Here is a 24,929-nt window from a genome sequence, read left to right on the forward strand (position 1 = left end):
CGCTATCCTTTGCCATTGATACCCGAACTTTTGGATCGTCTTAGCTCTGCCCATATTTATACCAAGCTTGACCTGCGTGGGGCCTACAATTTGGTACGGATAAGAAAGGGAGACGAGTGGAAGACTGCCTTTCGGACACGGTACGGACATTTTGAGCACGCTGTGATGCCGTTTGGTTTATGGAACGCCCCAGCGACATTTCAACATTTTCTGAATAATGTATTTCGGGACTATCTGGATGTCTTCGTTGTTATATATTTAGATGACATATTAATATACTCAGAAACCCTGAAAGAGCATAGAGAACATGTGCACAAGGTTCTCATCCGGTTGCGTGAAAACAATCTTTATGCTAAATTGGAGAAATGTGCATTCGAAACAAACACAGTGGAGTTCCTCGGTTTCCTCGTAACCCCCCAAGGGGTCCAAATGGATGACACAAAGGTTCTGGCCATCACTTCCTGGTCTTGTCCTACCAATAAGAAAGAAGTCCAACGTTTTATAGGCTTCGCTAATTTCTATCGGAAATTCATCCGTGATTTCTCTAAAGTAATACAACCCCTTACACTTTTGACCAAAAAGGAGGGTAGATTCGTCTGGACTTCAAGATGCCTTTGATCGTCTCAAGCGTCTCTTCACCTCGGCGCCTATCCTTGCCTTTCCTGATCCCTCCAAAACCTATATTTTGGAAGTAGATGCTTCCGATTCTGCGATAGGGGCTATACTTTCTCAAAGAAGTAGCCCTCAGAACATTGTACACCCAGTTGCTTTTTTCTCTAAGAGACTGACTCCTCCCGAGAGGAATTACGATGTCGGCGACCGTGAATTACTTGCCTTAAAATCTGCCCTTGAAGAATGGTGACATCATTGGGAAGGTGCCACCCATCCTGTATTAGTATACACCGATCATCGTAATTTGGAGTATCTCCGCACGGCTAAACGGCTAAAACCTCGCCAGGCTCGTTGGGCCCTGTTTTTTAGTCGATTTCATCTCAACATCACCTATCGTCCAGGATCTAAGAATGGCAAAGCGGATGCCCTACCACGTACAAACGAGGGATCGGAGAGTACACCTGACATCGACGAAACCATCTTACACAAGGGCCATTTTTTAGCATCCTTTCCGTCTATGTGGGAGAGACTTCGTTATCATAGCACCTCAGAGATTTACTGCTCCGCGTTTCTGTACTCGAAAGGAGGGGTTGCTTTACTTCCGCGACAAGATTTTTGTGCCTCCTCCGGTACGTCAGGAGGTAATCCGTCTTCACCACTCTACTTTGGCTGCAGGACACGGAGGTTCACGTAAGATGGTGGAGTTAATCCAACGTCTCTTTTGGTGGCCGGCTATGCGTAAAGAGATCATCGCCTATGTTTCAGCTTGCCAAGTGTGTGCCACCTCCAAGACCTCACGTCAACGACCTACCGGACTCCTTCAACCTCTACCAGTACCTGAACGACCATGGACTGATATTTCAATGGATTTTATTGTAGACTTACCTGATTCACATGGGTATACAACCATCTTGGTAGTGGTGGATCGGTTCACTAAGATGGCCCACTTCTTACCAGCCAAGGGTCTACCCAACTCCTCTGAAACAGCCACCTTATTCCTCAAAGAGATCTTCCGTCTTCATGGCTTACCCCGCTCAATCACAACTGACCGTGGAACACAGTTCACCTCTCGTTTCTGGCGTGCCTTCTGTAAAGGACTACAAATACAGCCCAACTATTCCTCCTCCTTTCATCCGCAGAGCAACGGGCAAACTGAGCGAGTTAATCAAATACTCAAACAATATCTACGTTGCTATATAACCTATCTTCAAGATGACTGGGTCCAATTGTTGCCAACAGCGGAATACGCCTATAATAATCAAACACAAAGCACTATTGGCAGTTCTCCATTTTTCGCTAACTTTGGGTATCACCCTGCTTCCTTGCCAGCTGCTCCTACTTCCGATTCAGTGCCTGAGGCTGCAACCAGACGTCAGCATCTCATCCGGTCCTTTAATACCACACGAACCAACATCCTTAAGGCCCAAGAGACATACAATACCTATGCCGATCGTCTCCGTTCTCCAACCCCGTGCTACCAAAAAGGAGACAAAGTATGGCTCTCCACTACACATCTTCGTCTATCCTGTCCATCGAAGAAACTCGGTCCTCGTTTCATTGGTCCCTTTTCTGTCCTTGAGATGGTTGGTTCTGCTGCGGTCCGTCTCCAGCTACCCAATAAATACCGTATCCATCCTGTTTTCCACATTTCCCTTGTGAAACCGCCTCCGGTAGAGATTGCAGGAGAGAATGAATACGAGGTTCAGCACATTCTCGATTCCCGAGTAAAGAACGGCCGTTTGGAATATCTCATACATTGGAGGGGCTATGGGGCGACGGATCGTTCCTGGGAACCTATAAGTAATATCCATGCTCCTGCCAAACTCCGTGCTTTCCACCGTAACCACCCTGATCGCCCCAAACCTGATCGCCCCCGGAGGGGTCGTCTGGGAGGGGGGCTCTGTAAGGCACGTACCGTCCAGCGTACGGTACACGCCGTCCGAGGTCTGGGACGTACCTCCCGGGGCAGACCGCATCTGCTTGCGGCAGGCTCCTGGTCCCGGTCACCAGCGCGGGCAGCGTGTTCTTCACTCCCCGCGTCCACGCGGGGAGCCGGGGAACACGTCAGCGACGCGGTCCGGGTCCCCATGAAGGGGGCGGCGCTGCGGCATGCCGCCCTCAGTTCTCCTCCTCCTGCTAACTGTATGCAGGAGGGAGGGGGAGGAGTGGGGACAGAGGCATCTCTGGTGCCGTCCCATAGGAAAGAGGTGGTTGGGGGCGGTACGGACGGTGGAGATCTCTATAAAACCCCCAAGCTCCCTTATGTCGGCGCTCAGATATTCTGAGACGCTCTGTACCCTACACAGCGTCCCCAGTTCTGTGCTCCTTAACCTGAACACATCCTGTTTGACCCTATCTGTTGCCTGACCATTGCCTGTGACCCGACTACGCTATATTTGATTGCTGCCTGAACCTGATCTCTGCCTGTGACCCGACTACGCTATATTTGATTGCTGCCTGAACCTGATCTCTGCCTGTGACCTGACTACGCTATTGATTGCTGCCTGAACCTGATCCCTGCCTGTGACCTGACTACGTTATTTGTGTGCTGGCTCTACCTGATTTATTTATATCGTGCCCTATCTCCACTACTCTGGACTGTTTCACTTACCTCCGGTAGTCCTGCATTCTGGGCTCCTTCTACCCTGTTATTACAGACACCAGCAAGTGTCTGACACCCTCATATGTTGAGAAGTTAAATGACTCTCCACCCTGAGGTCCTGGGGACCTGTGCAGGGATACCTATGTCCATTTTGAGCAGGATTTAACAATTTTCTGTAAAACTGCATGCACATAATTTTTTTAAAACACTTATATATAACCAAGTCATCTGGCACACTGGGCAAATGCCTGGTGGCCTCACATTTTGTCCATGGAAGGTGGATTGTCATGGACATAATATGAATCTCATTTGCTATGAATAAAAGAACCATGCACAAGCCCTTTGATGATACATTCACACCCATAAAACTGGGCTCTTAGAAAGAAGGTAAATTAGGGATGAGATATAACCAGATGGACTTGGGTCCCAATAGGCTGATCCTCCTAGTAAAGTGGCCCATGAACTGCCTTTGTTTCGGACTGTCTTCCTAAAAAGAATTTGTCACTAACCCGCACCCCCATTATTCAGGACGCCTGGGACATACATGTGTGGGTCTGGGTATGTAAGTGTGTGCCTGCTTATGTATGTACGTGTCTGTGTATGTAATTATGTGGGTATGTTTTTGTGTGTCTGCTTATGTGTATGTGCTGGGTATGTTGGTGTGGTGAGTGTCTGTATATTTTAGTGTGAGTGTGTCTAAGTATATTACTGTGTTTCAGGGTATGTAAGTTTGCATGGTTGTTTGTGTGTCTGCATTTATCTGGGTATGTTATTATGTGTCTGCTATGTATGTGTATGACTGTCTGTGTGTCTGATTATGCTACTGTGTGTAGGTACGTTGGTGTGTGTCGGTATGTGAGTATGTGTGACTGTGTGTGTCGGTATGTGACTGTGTGTATGTCTGGATATGTAAGTGTATGTGCATGTCACTTCATGATAAGTTTCATTTAAGTTTTATTAATCATGATATTACATAAAGGGTGTGGTTTTGTTGGTGGTGGTGAGGGGGGGAGCATTTCATCCTTGGACTTAGGCAACATAATGTATTTGGCTGGCTCACACTACTGTCCTTCACATCTAGCCATTAGTATCAAGTCTACACCAGCATATCCAACCTTATTCTAAAGACTTATATTGATGAAATTGTATTGTTCACATACCAGTAATGCAGAACATAGGTTGCATGTTGTGACTCTTCTCCAGCCTTCCAAGTGCAATAGCAAAAGCTATCTTTCAAAGTATAATTTAGATAGCATGTTAGACATGTTGGAGATTTCCTGCTTGTATCTAGAAAAATGACAACAGACAAACTTTGGCTTCCTCGTTGCCACAAAATATTTAAATTACTTTTTGCAAATATGTGTTGGTAAAAACATAAAAAAAACTTATTTGTAAAAGTGATTTGTACAATTCACTTTAAAATAAATACTATGATTTAGTGTTTATGGATGAAACTGTCCTATTCCCCAGCCTGCAATTGCTTGCTAACATATACTAGCTTGCTTGGGGCAATATGCAAGGGTGTAGGGACATTAATTCACAAGGGGGCACTGGCTGGGAGCATCACATACATCAATACTAAAGGGGGCCTGGGTGGTGGGATAAATATACAATGTGGAGCTGGCTGGGGGCAATACACAAGGGTGTGGGAGGGCAATGGGGCATTAATTCACAAGGGGGGGCATCACATAAATCAATACTAAAGGAAGGACTGTCTGGTGGGATAAATATACAATGTGGGGCTAATTTTTAAGTTGATAATTTTGTATGGCCTGTGAATAAATATCCAAATGGCTCTTGGCAGAAAAAAAGGTCTAATCAATGCACCACAGAAAGTATTGATGTAAAATTTTAAGCAACAGCTTATGTTTGCATATTAAATGTGTATTTACTCCCCTCTGACTCCCTTGGACTCCCGCTCGGATGGTAGCTTGCAGGCTTTTCTCCCTCCGGGGGGTGCGCACCTTGCGCCTGTGCTACGTGGTTACTGGGGCAGGTCTGAAGCCTTTAGAGGCCCTGTCGGGTCCGGGTCCCTGACCCTTTTCCCTCCAGTTCCTCTACCATCAACTTGGGAATTTTGTGTCTTCCTTGGCGGTTCTGCCGCATATGGAACGACCGCTTTCTCAATTGGAGAGGTTTTGCCTTGAACTGAAGGAGCCGCCCCATCTTTTATCTAAATTGTACGCGCTGTTGCTTTCCCCTGAACCGGTCGCCAAGCCGTATTATTTTAGCCTATGGGAGCGGGACCTGGCCTGCTCGTTTGAACCGGAGGACTGGTCCAAGATCCTCTCTATCGTCCACAAGGGATCGGTGTCTAGTCGAATGCAGGAGACGTCTTTTAAGATACTTACGAGATGGTACAGAGTTCCCCTAGACATTCACAGATTCGCCCCTCAGGTTCCTCCAACCTGTTGGAGGTGCGGTGCCCATCCCGGCTCCCTGTTGCATATTTGGTGGTCCTGCCCGGATATTAGACCCTTTTGGGATTCCGATCCATGATGTAGCCAATCCCGATTTCCAGGCTTCTCCTGAGGCCATTCTGCTCCATCACACACAGACTTCTTTTTCTAGCTACAAGCGGTCCTTGACGTTTCATCTGATTAACGCGGCCAACGCGGTCCTCCCCCGCTACTGGAAATCAGCCACCCCTCCCTCTTTTATGGCCTGGGTTAATCGGGTCGAATTTATTTACCAGATGGAAGTTCTAGTATGGTCAGCTAGGGGTGCGGGTCATAAAGTTGAACTTAAGTGGTTTCACTGGAGGTCGTTTATCACGTCCCTGGAACGTCGTCCTTTACCTGTGTCCCTCTAGGAGGGGGGAAGCGTTTTATGTTAAGCGTGTTTATGATGTGTATAAGCTGCTACTCTCCTACTGGGTGATAGTCCTCGAGACGATTCCTTCCTGCGTCCCTTTCTGTCTATTTTTTTTGTTCGTGCCTTTGGTTAGCATGACTATGTAGTGGAGCTACCTGCTGGACCCTGGGACAGACTTGTTTTATTCTGTTTTTGTTTCCTTTTGTTTTACACATTGTTTTCTGGCACTGTATTATTGGGTACCTAATGGCTTATCTGCCTCATTCCGTCCTCCCCCCTGGGGGTGGCTTTACTCTTTTATGTACCTGATTTGTTCCGCTATTGTTCTCAATGTCTCATGTTTTCTCTGCCATTTCGGCCCGTGTGCAGTATCCTCCTATGATGTATATGTAAAATGATTTGATGTTTTACCTCTGTACTCGATACTTTGTACCATGTCTATGTTACCATACGTGCAATAAACTGAGAATTGAGAAAAAAATGTGTATTTACTATTGTATGATTCCCCTTGATTGATTTGTACTGCCTTTCATTCTTTGTATATTAATTTCATAGTTTGTATGACAGTTAGCAAGCTTTTAGAAAATAAAAGGATAATTCACATTTAGACATTTAGGATGGAATATAGCATATTGTTCTAGCATTTTTCCTTTACCTGTAGGCATATTCCAATTTTTCATTGGAACAGACTGCTCAGAATGCTGGTAACTCAATGTATCCTCTTCATCTCTAACAACATTTTCAGCACCTACACACAAAGAAAAAAATGTATATTACCTCCTTAATGTCTGATATTGCATACCTCATGTGCCAGCAACATAAACCATAAGCATTCCTGGGAACTTTCTAAAGAGGCTGACACTGAAACTCTAAAAACATTAAACCTTTAATTGTTTGTCACAAAGACCACTTAAAGATGGCAACCAAATGGTTTCAATAATAGCCCTTATGAAGTTATTACTTGACAGAAATTAAAGATATTTTGAATTAACTCACCTGTATTTAAGCAGGTATGATACACCAGAAAAGAAATGCTCCACTTGGGAAGCTCACAGTAAATGTTTGTTTCAAATGCATGGAAATAATTATCAATAATTATCTATCACCATTATTTGTTTGTGGGGCTGCACGGGGCAATGTAGTGTCCCTTAGGGAAGAATATGATACCTTGACTGCGTGAGATTAGTTTTAAATTCTGAGACTCAGGATTAAGGCATAATATTTCCCACAGATTAGTAATAATACAGAAAGCTATAAAAGTACAAAATTTGGTTTATAATAGAGCCAGTATTGAGGCTAAGTAGCACAACATTTTTTATCTCTTTATCGTCACTAATGTATTGACTTTTTATATGAACTTTTTGACATGGCAAGTGAAATACAGCGACAATGCAATAGTGGAAACATGTGAATAACGTAAACCTATATTTACATGGCTCAGTTGACACATATGTAACCAGTAATACAAAGAATAGACCATGTTGTCAAAATTCAACTTTTTATATCAAGAAAAAGGGCCAGAAAGAAGGCATGAGAAAAAGGAAGAAAACCGTGAAGAAGAGAGTAGACGGCAAGAAGAAAAGAAGAAGAGAGAAGAATAGAGGTGGAGGAATAGAAGATCAAGGTGGAGGGACGCAGCACTAAAGGCTGCGTAGTGACCGAAGTATGAAGCCTTGAATTTTATAAAGTGCAGGTATAAAATTCATCACACACGTTCCAGGTTAGAGTAATAATATGAGCTGTATTAGCAACAGTGTGAGCCACTTTCTCATAGATGCATCATATACAAAAGAGCCACTATTATAGAATATTTTATCTTTTTTAATTAAATCCATGTCTTTATTTTGCAGTAAAGCAATGTCTTTATTTTGGCAACTATGCCTGTGTGTATTTGCCAAATTCAATATCTTACTTTTTTTGCCCAAGTTGGGATACATGTGTTTGCGAGGGAAGATGATGTAACAAGTTTCCTAATTTATTTATTTATTCCTAATTTATTTATTTGACCACCTTGTAGATCTCAGCTTCAGGTTGTTTCAAGGTGGCCACATGGGACCTGTGATAGAGGTTTGTGCATTTTACATCACAATAATGAGATCAGGGAAGATCAGAGGATCTCCCTAATCAGCCCATGAGCACTACTGCCCACAAGAAAATGTGACAGTGGGGCAGCTGTGCCAGAAAAGTGAGACTATCCTGTAAAATAAGGGGCAGGGGTATGCAATACAGCATATTGAAGATGATTTATTAATGTATCACAAGTGCAAATTTTTTTTAAAAAAGAATGCAAAACTGCAGTTGTGCCGATATTTAAATTTATTATGGAGGTAATTTTTTCATAATGCAACAATCACACCATAAAGTAAATAGCACATATTTGTCGGCTTTCTGTGCAAACAAAAAACAAGACAAAATAAACTACCACAGCTGTAGCAATATGATTATATGTACAAGAGAAGTGGTTTTAAGCATTTTGTATTTTATGCTTTTGCAGTACCTTATTTCCCCAATTTTGTCCACAATACAGATAATGTTATGATATTAGCAAGCTTTGATATTTTGTCTAGGTGTTTAACGGAGCCAGGACAGTTTTCCTTCTATTTTTGTATATCCTATATGACTATATCAATTTTTTTGCTTCATGCACTGAAGGTGCAAAATATAATTGGCATTTACACTAATAATATTTAGAGACATACAAATCAAAAAAATATAAAACAAATATATAACACAATAAATTAAAATATAAAAAAAATGAAATAGGTTCAATAGGTTCTTAACACATCATATGGTACCCCAACCCCCCTCCTCACCTCAAGCCACCTTCAACTGCTTCACTCCAGTCTCCCCTACTGAAGTTTCTGAGGTCCTCTGATCCTTCCACCTGACCACCTGTGCCCTTGACCCTGTACCTTCACATCTCACACCATCTCTTTCTGGTGTCCTTACCCCAACACCAACCAATATATTTAATCTCTCTCTTTCCTCTGTTGTATTGCCATCCTTGTTTAAATTCATGCCATCATCTCTCCCATCCTAAAGAAACCTTCCCTTGAAACTACCACATACCCTTCAAACTACCGTCTGGTTTCCACTCTCACATTGACTTCCAAGTTGTCTTTCCACAAACTGCTTGAACCTCTACAATCTGATTCCACAGAGAAATTACCACTGACCTCATCACCACTAAAACAAAAGGCCACTTCTTACTACTGATTAATAAATTTGGTGATTCATACGAACACCAGAAAACAAGGCCAGACCCCCCCATGAATCGGACTCATACTGAGTAAGGGCAAAATGACAATGCTTTAGGTGATGTCCTCTCCCCTGATTGGAGGATCAGGTGGAAGTTCCCGCCGAGTTGTGTCCAGTTTATTGACCACTACATACCACCCTCTGCACACATTATCTAATAGCACTTTTTCTTTCACTGTTTTTTAATACAGCTTTTTATCGGAGAGCAGTGCACACTGTCTAGAGATACCTTTGGTAGATACTTTTAAATTCAGTTCCATAGCATGCTGCTGGATGTGTATCTATTGGTGCAGTGCTGCCGTTTCTGGTTTAAGTTGGTCATGCAATGCAAAATCTAGTATGGATCAAGTCCTAAGATGCTACTGCTTGAAGTAGATTTTGTTTTGAAACAAAGAAAACAATCTAAGCAAATGAACCAAAACAAAAAAAAATTATAAATTGATTTTGTTCACTGTGCACAAGTCTGATACATAGCTTGATGGAGAGAACAAAGATAGGAACACTTAAATACATAAGGGGTACATTTTCTAAAGAGGAGAAATGTTAAGGCAGGATGTCATAGGGTCAGAGGCTTAGATTTAACGTGAGATAAGCTGTAGATAAGCAGAACAGCCTTGTAACAGAAGTAGAAGACAATAATAAAGTGAGACAATTTAAACATTCACAGGATAAACATAAGGCTATCATGACCAAGGACCAAATAAGATTTTACAGGCTTTTACAGCAGAAAAAAATGGGTAGAATAGTTTACTACCATCAATCTCTATGTATAGCTCCATGCCCATGCACTGGACTCTGCCAGGAGGCGAACAACAGCTGTTGGCAAAGTAACAGTATTCCTAAGTATAGCTGAGGAAGATACCTTATCCCCTACTGATGCCTGGAAAAATAAATTGCTGCCTGTTTAAAAAATCATAACGCCCAAGCTGCCACATAGAGAGTTATGCACAATTAGAAATGTTGAGGTAAAAGTGGTATAATCACCCCCCACCGATTTAATGGATCACTGTTTATTATATGTCTAACCTTAGCATTGCTATTTATACACATAATCCCATAGTGATAACTCTTACCTCTTGACGGGTTATTGCTAAGACAAAGTATCCACAGCACTCCTATCATACTTGAAACCCACATTCTCATCTGCTTCAATACAGATAACAACCAAAAATATCCATTGCAATCCAGGTGGAATAGTTCAGAAATACACCATATTCTTAACACATAATTACTTTGACAACAAAAAGTTCAGAGAATTACTGTGTTGCAATTGTGTTTAAATAAACAATGTGCCAAGGCATCTGAACAGAGACGTAGGTGACTACGTGACGTTGGTCTCTGTAGATCACAGTTGTGGTCTGCTGTGACATGTTGATATAGACATAAAGTGGGTGTATAGAAGCAAATGTGACATAGAGCAAACCACAACATAACCAAATGTGGAACAGGTACAACCTGAGGAAGCTTCCTCACACGGTATGAATGTTTATGTCACACAATCTAATGTCTAAAGGCTAATGTCTCTCTGTGAACTGCTAGATATACTAAAAGAGACCAAGCAAGGAGGAAAACTAGTTGTTTGGTTTGCCATATATAGGAAAATAAAAGAAAAATATATCTTATTTAAATGTGTTATTTCATTTTACCATTAGATAAAGTGATGTAATGGCTGATTTGCCTTAAACTAGGCATCTACAGTATGAATAGCTTAAAGTGTCAAGGAAAAATAGGTTTGCTAGGTGCAGAGTTTTAATAGGTTAAATAGAAGCATTGCAAACCCTTAAAATAATATACAATAAAAGCCTTGAAAGCAATCATTTTTATTTGTGAAGTTTAGTCCCTTAACTAAACATCTATAGACTTTTTCAGTGATAACAGATGGGGTCAATGTTGCCTTTAGGATCTCATAGTTCTGTTGGCAGTATAGATTTCTGTAATTCTCTCATTTGTTTTGTTTCAGTATTCCTGTTTGCCTTCTGCTCTCTAGCTGGATCAGTTTGTTTTAGGTAAGTACGGTAGATTGTGATATGGACTGGCTGCCCTATAATCATTTAAAAATTATGTCCATGTCTGTGTTTGAGATTTATACAAACTAGGTGCAGTTGGTGGACAAAGGTAAGCGCCTCTAAGTTCCAAAGTAAGTCAATGAACCCTCTGCACTGTGCCTCATTGTTGACAAGCATTCTTGAGACATTAGAACAGTAGATGTGTCAGAAGGACTGGGTTGGGAACCACTGCTTTTGAAGTTCCTCCTTACTTTTCAAGGGATGATCCAGTAGCAAGAAGAGGTAATAAAAACATGGAACCAGACATATTACAGTCTGTGAGTGCTGTGAATTGTGTTTTTGTGAGAGTTGTGTCAGTGTATTTCAGGGCATGAGATGTCTGTGCATCGGAGAGTGCTGTGAGTTCTGTGAGGCTAAAAATATAGCGTATTTATGCAACATATATTTAAGATGTTAAACATAGCTGTCAATGGATGGGATTCTTTAAAAACTGGTTAGAGTGTTTTTATTTTGCGAACTTGTATTAATTCTCAGTTTGTGTTACGCATGATTAATTTGCACTATATAAATACATTATTACAGTAATGACATCATAAAGTTGTGTGACATTTCACAGTCATGTATGTATTAAAAATAAGTCAATTCATGCTGAAGCCTGCTGCTAGGGGAGAAAACATATGGAGTGCCCCAATTCATAGTACATGCACATGAAGATAGGAAACTCATTGTAAACTCATACTAAATGAAAATGTAAGGTTTCGTGAAACCGAGCCTCACATTTGTGGCTTTTCAAAGAAATACAACAATGCATTTTTCAAAGTATCTAAACTTAAAACTTAAGTAGCACACCTTTTAAAAAAAGCACGTTGTTTTCATTTTCAGTTCAAATAAGCACATTTTAAAACATAAAAGAGTTTTAGCAGACAAACTTAAAATGAAAGCCTACAGCACTGTACAATAATGCACAATAGTGCACAATAATGGTTGAATGAGAGTTCACAACTGAATGTTTAGAAGTTGTGTTCAGTTTGTTTTTACACCAATTTTGTATTTTTTCAGATGGTGTATTTGAGCATTTCATGTCTATATTAGGGCAGCTAAATTGGGCATTTCAGACTGTAAGCTCTTTTGAGCAGGGCCCTCCTCACCTGTTTTCTCTGTATGAAACTGTTATGTTACATACTACTTGTTATGTCCTGTCTACCCATTGTACAGCGCTATGGAATTTGATGGCGCTATATAAAGAATAAATAATAATAATAATAGATGTGTTCCACTTTTCAGGGAAAACAGAAATAAAATTCAGGAACATTTATTTTAAAATGTCACGCCATTCCTCTTTATTAGCCTATTTGCAAAAAAGGTGAATGAGGGGTTTCTATACCCTTAAGTGAGATTCCCACTCTTAAACCATCAGCGGCAAAAATCTGCTCCCCGAATACCACCAGTCACCCTAAAACCCTAGTGGGTTGGGCTGGAAGATCTGCCTTTCAACACTGCTTTTTTAGAGGGGCATAATTCTAACCTCTAACCCTTGAAACATGACTTGCCCCTCCATGTGGACTCCTCCCAGGGACTCCTTTGCCACAGCCACGGTGCTTGGATCCTCTACATACCTACATACATACACCAGAGGTCCATACCAACTGCATTCTAGTACATACCACTGCGAAATAGACCCGCCGAATTAGAGTTCCCCATACTTCACCACTAAGTACCACCCCCAGCAACACTACACCAATGGATACTCATATCCAGCATACCATGGGAATGAATTTCTCCAAAGATTTCACCATTTTGATAAATTGATCCCTCTCATTAAGGAAGGCGATAAAGCAGCAGTAGTAGTAGGCACGGACAGACAGATGCATCCAACAATATGGCACAAGACTAAATTCCCCCACCAACATTAGAAAAATAAATTCCTAGAGCATTGAAGGACATTAAGCAGCATTAGCAGAGGCAAAGCACAGGGCAGTGAACGCAAGATGGAAACATCCAGATTGTACAGGACCACATTTTCCCCAATATTAGAGAAATAAGAATACATGCCCAAAGTATGGGGGGGGGTTTGAGCTCGAGCAGCAGAGGCATGGCAGGGCTCAGGACAAGCTCTGTCAGACAGACACATACTGATTGTACAGGACTCAATTTCTCCCAAAATTTTAAATATAAAGAAAGAATTCTTCCCTCGGAGTAAGGAAGCATACTGAACTGTAGCAGCAGCAGAGGTAGTGCTGGAATCGGTATTCCAGCCCTGGAATCTGTATTAATTTTCTAGGTGTCATTTCCGCAGCAGCCTCTAGAGGTCGCCGTCTGTACACAGTAGTGATGGGAAGTTCGGATCATTAAAGTGAATCGGATCATTTCGATTCATTCACTGAAATGATCCGATTCATGATCCGAATCTTCCGATCACTGATTGTGACTCACAGGAGTTACTGTTTTCCAGTAACTCCGTGCAGGCACACTAACGATTGGCCCCGCCCCTTTCATTATGAATCCTCCCCCCTGCCTCCAGTGATGTCAATGAAGGCAGAGAGTCGTTCAAAGATTCGGATCTTACAGGGATCCGAATCTTACAGTGATCCGGATCACTGTAAGATCCGGATCCTTGTAAGATCCGGATCTTTGAACGACTCTCTGCCCTCATTGGGATTCGAATCAGTCAGATAATATCACCATACTGTTATAAATAATACATTAATAATCACTGCCCCCAGGATTTACATTCCCCTTTACCTGCAACTGCACCTTAAGCTAACTTTATTAAATTAACCATCACCATTAAATTAACCCTAAACACCCCATCAACCATGTCTGCCCCTAAAATTAACCCTTAACACCCCATCAACCACGACTGCCCCTAAAATTAACCCTTAACACCCCATTAAGCATAACTGCCCCCAAATTAACCCTAAACACCCCATTAAGCATAACTGCCCCCAAATTAACCCTAAACACCTCATTAAGCATAACTGCCCCTAAATTAACACTAAAGACCCCATTAAGCATAACTGCCCCTAAATTAACCCTAAACATCCCATTAAGCATAACTGCCCCTAAATTAACACTAAAGACCCCATCAACCATACCAATTTATTAGGTAATTTATCTGGAGTACATGCAATTAATTTAGGGGCAGTTATGGTTAATGGAGTATTTAGGGTTAATTTCAGGGGCCGTTATGGTTAATGGGGTCTTTAGGGTTAATTTCAGGGGCTGTTATGGTTAATGGGATCTTTACGGTTAATTTCAGGGGCAGTTATGGTTGATGGGGTATAAGGGTTAATTTTATGCTGATGATGGAGGGTTAATTTAATTAATTTAATAAAGTTAACTGTAGGTGCAGTTATAGGTAAAGGGGGGCAAACTTAGGGGAATCTAAATCCTGGGGGCAGTGTGAACATTATTAATGTATTTATTTATAAAAGCATGGTCTCAGTAATATTCTCTGTAAGATTCGGATCCTTGTAAGATCCGGATCCCTGTAAGATTCGAATCATTTGAATCATTGAATCATTCGAGTCTTCGGATCATTTGAGTCTTCGGATCATTCGAGTCTTCGGATCATTCGAGTCTTCGGATCATTCGAGTCATTGAACGAGTCTCTGACTCTGAGTCATCGTTCCTCTGTGAATTAATGAGCTGTAACCTGACCCCAGAGTCTGTGTCTGAGTGCTCTGCAGATGACTCACAGCTCTAGGATCAGGTTACAGCTGAATGATTCACAGACTGAACCGCTACAAATGAATTGTTCAGTCTACTGAACCGATTCATCCGGATCACTAAAAAGAACCGGATCAAATGAACGATTCGTTCATGATCCGGACATCACTAGTACACAGCACCGTGTAGGCCAGGGGTGTCCAAGTTTTTTCTGCAGTGGGCCACTTCATCAGAATTGTATACGTGCGAGGGCCGCACTCATTTTTCACTGAGAGAAAATATGGCCTTTAATAAAATATGCAGATTAAAATAAAGTAAATGACACAAAACCTTTACTTTTCCTCTCACTGATTTCTGGGATTTCTGGGCCTACAAATTCAGGATTCTGGATAAGTAAAAATGAAATATTTCTATTTATTTTAGGGATGCACTAAAATGAAAATTCTGGACCAAAACCAAAAATTCAGGGTTCACTTAGCCGAAACTGAAAGTGACCCCCCACACACTTTTAATAAAAGTAAGTTACACACCAAAATTGTACAAAAAATTATATATTATGATTGTTAACAGCAATCTCAGGCATACCCAGATTCCAGCATGCACTGGTTGGCTGGGCATTGTATTTTTTGTCCAATTTTAGTGTGTAACCACACTTTTATTAAAAGTAATACACCACAATTGGACAAAAAAAATCAACAATATGACTTGGCATGATAGGAGTGTGATTGCTAACAGCAAACACACTCTTTTTATACCCAGGCAACCACTGAATGCTGGAACCTAGGCATGATGGGACTGTGATTGCTGTTAGCAGATTGCTATTAGCTGTTAGCAATCGCACTCCTATCATCCCAAGTCAGCCAATACATGCTGTTACAGGGTGGCTGTAAGTGCAGACCCCATATGGCTGGCAGCATCAATACACAAGGGGGGCAGCTAGCCAGGTTTCAGCATGTACTGGCTGACTTGGCATGATAGGAGTGTGATTGCTAACAGCAAACACACTCTTTTTATACCCAGGCAACCAGTAAATGCTGGAACCTAGGCATGATGGGACTGTGATTGCTGTTAGCAGATTGCTGTTAGCATAGGCATGATGGGACTGTGATTGCTGTTAGCAGATTGCTGTTAGCAATCATACTCCTATCATCCCAAGTCAGCCAATACGTGCTGGTACAGGGTGGCTGTAAGTGCAGAGCCCATACTGCTGGCAGCACAATACACAGCTAGCTGGCTGACTTGGCATGATAGGAGTGTGATTGCTAACAGCAATCATAGTCCCATCATGCCTAGGTTCCAGCACTTACACATCCATGCTATCACACACACACAAACTCATTCATTCACAGATTCATTCCCTCAATCAGACATACTAATTCACACAACCTCCCCCACCCCCTTACCTGCTCTACAGCTCTCGATGCCGCTCACAGACTTCAGCAGGGGGCGCGGCCTCCCTCGTTCTCCCCACAGAGGAGGCAGGACTGGAGCAGAGAATAGACCCTCCCACAAGTAAGCAGCAGGGCTCTTGTGATCCTGGCTGCTGATCTCACGCGGGCCGCACTTCGAGGTTTCGCGGGCCGCATTTGGCCCGCGGGCCGCATGTTGGACGCCCCTGGTGTAGGCTAACAAGCTGACCAGCTGCCTCTGTTTACCTGGGTGTAACCCTACCCCTTAAATAGTTGCTTCCTCCCTCATTCGATGCCTTTGCATTGCAGTTTAGCAGCCTATTGCTGTGGCTCTGTACCCGGTCCTGAATCGTTCCTGGCGTCCTGCTTCTTATCTTCGGCTTCTGACCCGGCTTGATTTTGATCACTCTCCTGCATACCATATGCCCTGCCAGAAGGGCTTCCAAGTCGTGTGCCCTGCCAGAAGGGATTCCAGGTCATGTGCCCTGCCAGAAAGGCTTCCAAGTCGTGTGCCCTGCCAGAAGGGCTTCCAAGTCGTGTGCCCTGCCAGAAGGGCTTCCAAGTCGTGTGCCCTGCCAGAAGGGCTTCCTGCCGTTTGTCCAGTGCCCTGCCGTGTGTCCATTTCCCTGTCAAGAGACTTACAGCCTGTACTTGCCTGTCGTGCAGCTTCTCCAATACAGACCATATCGTACTGTTCAGCCTGTGGTGTGTTTCGTTTTGCCTGTTTGTATCATCCTTCTAGTTATAATGCATCGTAGGGTACAAACTGAGCCTCTGGTATCCCCTGCAACTGGGCTCCTACCTGACCTGCTTATCTGAGTCCTGACAAGGGCACAGGGCAGGCATGGGCAGACAGACATATCCAGCCACAAGACTGAATTCCCCCAATATTAGAAAGGAAGGAGAATGAGCTACAGAGGCAGGACAGGTACTTGCAGATACTCTGGTGCAGGACTGAATTTCCCCTATATTAAAAATAAAATAAAATAATTGACCCTCCCAGAGTAAGGAAGGAGACAGATGAGCTGCAATAGTTAAGTGTGTGGTCTGGGCAGGCACTGGAACACAAATAACCTTGGTACAGCACTGAATTTCCCCAATATTTGAAAAATTTAAATAACTGATCCCTCAGAATTATAAAGGAGGCAGAGGAGGGGCGACAGCAGCACTAGGCCACTGAGCCTGGACAAGCCCTGACAGACAGACACATCCAGACATTTAGTACAAGACTGAATTTCCTGAATATTTGAAAAAGTTAAAGAATTGATCTCCATAAGTACATAAGTAAACATAGGAGCAACAGTAAGGCACTGGGCCTGAACATATCCAGCCATCCCAATCCCCCAGAGTAAAGAAGGAGATAGAGCAGCAGCACTAAAACCTTGTTCACTTTGAATATTGAGTGCTGGGTAACATAATTTGGTCATCTTGACTTTCAAGAAAGCCATCTGTTCCACCAGGTGTCGGGAGAGCAGTGTTCTCTGTGGCAGGTAAACTGCTGTGTTGCCGCCACTTCAGTTTCAACAGCCTACACTAACTATTAGCTGGAATAGCTGGCCCACTTCTTACTGTTCTTACCATGTGTGCTTGACACGTCAGTCACCACTAGTCCCATTTCTACTGCGGTGCCTGCCTGTGATCCACTGCACCAGGATCTTCCTAAAAGCAGCTGATGTGTGCTGCTCATCCATAACTTTATCTACAACATAGAATAGAAAGTATCTATAACCCTGCTGCCGTTCTGCCCCAGTTCAGCCCTTCCGTCAAACTGTGTGCTTACACCAACTACAGTGACATAGTCTTTGTGATGGAGACCCATACTCCGACTGAGTAGCTCCACCGTAGAGATCTTACTTGCCGCTGGAAGCTCAATTGCTCAAGCACTAGCAGATCCTCACCCAAGCTCTAACCAAGACCTAGTGTAGGGTACAAACAGAACTGAGTTTATTGCTGACAGCACAGATATTTATACACAAAACATAACTGGATTAGGAGTATAATCTCATCAACCACCAGACAGCCCGGAGCCTCCATACAAGAAGTAACTATTTCAGGGTGATCCCGAGGGAGCGTTGTCAATCTCAGTGTTAGGACTCGGGCAAGTAGGTCGAGTAGGAGCCCAGTTGCAGGGGATACCAGCCCTTATGAAAAAATTACTGCAGTTTTTCTGAAGTAATACTGCAGTTTTTTGGACATGAAAAAACTGTAATACTGCACTTTTACTGCAGTATTACTGCACATTTACTGCAGTTTTACTGCATTTGTACTTCACTGTACTGCAGTTTTACTACAGTTATTTTTGTTCGGAAGTACAAATGCAATAAAGCTACAGTACTTTGAAGTACAACTGCAGGTTTGCAATATAAAAAAAAAAGTGCGGTAAATGTGCAGTAATACTGCAGTACAGTGAAGTACAAATGCCGTAAAACTGCAGTAAATGTGCAGTAATACTGCAGTAAAAGTGCAGTATTGCAGTTTTTTCATGTCAAAAAAACTGCAGTAATACTTCAGAAAAACTGCAGTAATTTTTCGTAAAGGAGGGGCTCAGTCTGTACCCCACAATGCATCATAACTGGTAGAGAGGTACAGACAGGCAAATAAAGACACAAGAGGCTGCAGATAACAGTCTATATTGGAGTGTGCTGGCAGAACAGTAGAAACAGATGCACCAAGGCAGGATGTGGACCACGCATAGGGGACCATAGAGAGGACATCGCCCTGAGGCAGGGCACACGTAGTCAGGCAAGCCAGGACAAGCCAGAAACAGCACAGGGCCAGGAAGCAGAGAAACAGCAAAGCTGAATACACCACAATGCAAAGGGCCTGACTAAAGGGTAGAGCAGGTATATAAATGCAGGGCTAATATCCAGATAACGTGGCTCAGCTGTCCCATATAAAAAGGAATGGGTGCTCCTAAGAGCAAATGGTGGCTACTAGTGGCTGCAGGTAGGCATGGCAATGTATAAAATAGGGTCCAGGCAGGCTGGGAGAGCTCAGGGTCCAAGGATGTTATGTTCCAAAATGCCACTAGATCTGGTGTCGAGACTTTGAGCAACAGCATCAGAAACATCCCGGTAGCTGGGTCAGAGTTCCAAAGCCGCTACTGGGTAAACCCAGGTCCTAAAGATAGGTAATAAAACCAGGGTTCCCAAATAAGCTCCTGCTCCGTAACAACCTCCAAGATTTGCCCACCACGAACATAGTTTAATCCCAAAAGAGCGACATGGTGTGACAACAGGTGTCCATAGAGTCATTGTACAGAACTCAGTAGACATGGTATGATACTGAGATAAGGTCCAGTGGCTCTAGTATATAGGGACATTTTATGCCAATAAAACTGCTCCCTCAATTAATTATTTTTCAGGACCAACAGGGCACAATTGAAAAGCTGGAAGCAGGTAAGTCAAATTAGACCTTGGTCAATCAGCAGTATACTTCAAGATAGTCAGACAAGATGAGCCAGCACACATAACTCATTATAGCTGGTACTAAGCAAGCAAGCAAGCAGAGTCAATATTAAACTGTGGTAATGGGACAGGAGTATTCAGACAAGCCAGATTGGTAGACATAATTCAGGATAAATATGACAACATCCATAAACTTTCATAATAAACATGTGAACTGGAACATAGAGGGAAGTGCAGATTTATGGACTGGTCTCAGATCCATTAATAGAAATAGAGAGCTGTAGACAATCCCTCACACATTCTCCCCTATAATAGTTTTAATCAAATAATTCCATAAAATGTAAGTTTTATACTATTTGGACTTTTCTAAGTGTATGATTAGGAATTTATTTCCCCATTGGATCTACTAAGAGTACATATCTGTGGCTTCTAACCAATGTTCCATCTAATTTTTCTTAGTTGGCGTGCGCAGAAAATTTCTCTTGTGCAAAAATTTTCACAGAGCAAAAATTTTGTGCGCACAATATCCGCGCCGCATAAATTTCCAAAAAATTATTTTTTTTCTTTTTTGGGGAAAAACTGTTGTGCGCACAATTTTTGGACGTGTGCGCTCTCTTAAAAAGCTATGTGCGCGCGCACAAGCGCACAGCTTAGAGGGAACACTGCTTCTAACAGAGAAGCAATATAATTTGTGAACATTCTGTATAGTTGTCCCTTATGCAGATAACTTCTGGGAAGCCTAAGCCATTTGACCTAACAATTAAGTTGCACACAATACACAAGGTGGAAAAAAGGAACTTTACCAACTGGTTATCTAAGAGGGGCATTAGGAAAAGAAAGACAATGAGGATATATGATGCACAAAGGATACTGCTCTAGAGTAATCTAGATTTCTTTTCTTTTGGTTTACATAATGTTTAACTGAATTATATTTAAGAAAATTCTATGGGGTTTTTTTTCTGCTCTAATAGTGTATTTTAAAAAAAAATTGCACATCTATAAAACAGTACATCTCCAAGTTGTGGCGTGCGTGTGTCATGAGAACAATGTGTCTTGATTTAGGTTTCTGAAAGCAGAACAATATGTAAGATTCCCCACAAGATGGGTGTGTATTTGCAAGAGGATATGAGACTTCAAGGTGAATATGTAGATAAGGAGAGCAGCGTGTGCTGATAGAAAGATGTGCGAACTATAGTACTATACACACGCATGCCTTACTCGCGGTGAGAATTCATGTTATTGTGGGATCTCGTGTGAATGCGGGAGGACACCGTGCATGTTTATCATGTATCCCATCAGGCCCCTTCGACTTGTCGTTATCTCCTATGTATCAAATGTTTTCCTGAGGTCCCTTTCCTCCATTTTCATCTCTAAAACTGAACAAAAATATTCATTGAGGTAGTCAGCTAGACCTTTATCCTCTTCTACATGCCTTTTTTCTTTTATCTAACTAATGCTTTTTTTGCATTCCTTTTCTCATTTATGTATCAAAATGGGCAATTCTCTCTTCTGTGTGTGCTTTGGCAGCTCTTGTAACCTGTTTTGCTTTTTTTCTGCCTAAGATTATATGTATAGTACAGTACAGGTACATCTGCAAAAGAAACACTCTCTCCCTAATTGGGGGGCGCTGTAGCCCCTGGTCTGCACCTGGAGAGCTAGATCGCGTTGTGTGAAGTTATTGTGGCCAGCGGCCCAGCAAGCAATTTAATTGTCAAAACACATTTGCTTTGTTTTATTGGTAGAACAGAAGCAAAACATTGATTTAAAATATTTGTCTTCCCCTGATCTCCTCTAACCAATTTCAGATTTCAATGGGTTAATTACTTGTCGGAATAGACCCAGCAGAAATAGAGGATCTAGGTGAGGTAGCCTGTTTTCACAAAACGTCCCTAGGCTGGTATTGAACCAGGATCTTCCTCAGACATCCTCATTTCCACATTTTTATATATAGCTGAGCTATATGTAATACCATATTTAGTCTATTATAAGATGAGTTCATTTTTTTTTTTTAAACAACCTTGTCTTATTATTGAGGTTGTCTTTCAATTAGACCTTAGATCCGCGGCACTGATACACAGCCGACATATACTCATATACTCTCCCTCACACTCTCTCGCAATGCCTCCCTACCTACTCCTAGGTTGATCACATCAGCCATGTTTTCCAGAACATGTATACATTTTACATACTGATGACCAGCACGGATAAAATGCTGCCCTGCAGTATGGGGGGATGCATAGACTCATGGAAGGGAGCCAATTAGTCAGTTATGCATTCTCCATACTGCAGGGTAGCACTTTATCTGGGCTGGTCAGCAATATGTAAAAATTATGTGTGTCTTGGAAAACATGGCTGATGTGGTCACCCTACCTCCTCTGCCGACAGTGTCTGTGCCCCTGTTCCCTTTTCCTCAGCTCTGCTTCTTCTTTTGCCTATTCTTATTTTTTGGTCCTCTTTCTTTGTCCACCTCTCTCTGGTATTACGTAAAAGGAAGACCCTTCCTCCCAATTGGAGGAAGAGGGGAGAGGCCGTCCTACGTGGAGGAATATTGCAGACAGATGTGTTTCTGCACCTCTCTTTTTCTGCAAATCCGTCAGCAAAATTGTAGCCTGATCCAGATTATGATTAAGGTGTGAAGCTAGAAATTAATGAAAAACAAAAAAAGTGTGGTTATTTGGATTTGTTATAGAAAACATTAAATCAGTGAGAATGGTGAGATCCAGTTACTGTTACAGTTGGACAGATCATTATCACAAGGACTGACTGAATTGTGAAACAGCTGAAGGAAATAGACTCAAAAGATACCTATATCTGAATTGGGATGAGGCCTTAGGGAAACATGCAAACCTAAATAAAGTAGAGATCATGACCTTGATTCAGTGGTCCAACTAAACCATAATTGGCATCAATAATGGTTACAAACAGTGGCGTCGCTACAGGGGGGCAAGGGGGGGCAATTGCCCCCCCTAGGTTATTCCTTGCCCCCCCTGTTGCCCCCCCGCCGATGGTGCCGTCGCTAGCAGTCCCAGTCAGGTGCTAACGACGGCACCATGCCGTCACTAGCACTATCTTACCTTGATGGAGGTCTGTGGACCTCCATCACCACCTAACCCGGCGATCTGCCCCTCACACTGAAGGGCATCACCGGGGCCACCCGATCTGCCCGGTGACGTCTCGCGCAATGACGCGATGACGTCACCGCGCAACTTTATTAACAACTGACAATTGTCAGTTAAAGAGGTGTGGGGGCATGCTGCTTAGATGCCTGTATCTCAGGCACCTAAGCAGCTACATACCCCCAACATATACAAAATATTAAGTTAAAAAAAATAAAAATGTAAAAAAAATGATTTGGGGGTCTCTTAAGGCAGATAAAAAAAGATCAAAATTGCCTAGAGACCCCCAAATTAAATTATTTAAACATAAAGTAGTTTAACTTAAAAAAAAAAAAAAGTTTAAGTATTCTAGCTAAATGATCACTGTGGTAGCCAATGTTACCACAGCGATCATATAGCTATAAAAAGTCACATTCCCTTTTTAAAAATGGCCGATACTAATTTTTAATCCTATGATCCCTTTGGTCATGGGGTTAAATTTAGCCAACGGTAGAGAGAGGCAATTTTTGAAATCCTGATGAACTGCAAATATTATTAAAATCAGCCATTTAGCCTGTGCGGTACGTGAGTAACCATCTCATCCCTGGAGCGCCTTGCATTTTTACGGCAAAACTTATTTTTGCTGTAAAAGTGATTTTTTTTCTCCCTTTACCATCATTTCTTTGGGATTGTAAGGGGAAAGAATGGTGTGTGCTACTGTGAGTAAATGTATGGAAAGAATGGCGTGTGCTTCTGTGAGTGAATGGAGATATGAAAGGCGTGTGAATGGTCAGTAATTAGGGTTAAAGCCTTGATGTGGCGTTACTGCTCACGTAGGAAGTTAAATTATGGCACAAAAAGTACACATTTGCAAAAACGACATCCGTTGGCGCATCAAATGAGGGGCTGCATGTGTTTCTAGTACAAACCTGGAGTGCGCAAGACACAAACGAACATGTCGCTATGGATAGAAAAAACATATTTTCAAGCCAAAGCGACACATTCCATCATTATTTGTGCACTCTTAAAATGGATGAATTGTCTGAATGAGGGAGAGCATGAGTTAATATGTGGATGAACTGTCTGAATGAGGGAGAGCATGAGTTAATATGTGGATGATTTGTCTGAATGAGGGAGAGCATGGGTTAATATGTGGATGAATTGTCTGAATGAGGGAGAGCATGTGTTAATATGTGGATGAGTTGTCTGAATGAGGGAGAGCATGAGTTAATGTGATTGTGTGTATCATAGATGTATAATTGTGGAAGGGCAAAGATGGCACTAGCAGGATGTTTGAGCCTTGGGGAACAGGATGGCACAGGCAGGGTGTATATGGGACAAAGATGGCAAATCTTATGTGTGTTATCTGGGTGCTGGCCAGGTTCTATGTGGGCAGCGTGGTTGGGGTGTGCAACCTGTGATCTATCCCTGTAATTTAGGGGTTTTAAATATACCTTTAATGCCGTGTTTTTATGTGAATTCCAATTGATCTGTACCTACAAAGCTGGGTTTTTGTGTTATTCTGTAGATCCATATCTGCTATGCTATGTTTCCATACATTTATGTATACCTTAAAATACAGGGTTTGTATGTCTTGTTCAGTTGATTAATACCTGCAATGCTGTTTACATGTATTGATTTGATCTATACCTGCAATGCTACATTTCATATATTATTATTGTATACCTGCAAATACAGGATTTGTATGTCTGATTCTGTTTATTTGATATATACCTTCAGTGCTGAGATCACAAGTGAATTTCAATTGATCTGTACATGCAAAGCTGGGTTTGTGTGTTAATGTGTTGATCTATACTTGCTATCGGCAGCAGGGTCTAATATTTATATATATATTTATATATATATATCGGCAGCAGGGACTAATATTAGGCCCTGAAATCATTTAGTGCAAAAGTTAAGGTATTGTGTTGTTTAAAGGATTTCAAGGATTAGTCGTACTAAATTGTGGCTTCAGGCTTCCCATGTTGAATGATCAAGTATTGTATTGTCCAATAACAAAAGTATCATTCCATAGCACATTACTTTTGGCAATATAT

The sequence above is a fragment of the Sceloporus occidentalis genome, unplaced genomic scaffold (genome assembly GCF_023333645.1).
Source record: "Sceloporus occidentalis isolate IW3139 unplaced genomic scaffold, rSceOcc1.0.p SCAF_45, whole genome shotgun sequence".
Classification (NCBI taxonomy): domain Eukaryota; kingdom Metazoa; phylum Chordata; class Lepidosauria; order Squamata; family Phrynosomatidae; genus Sceloporus; species Sceloporus occidentalis.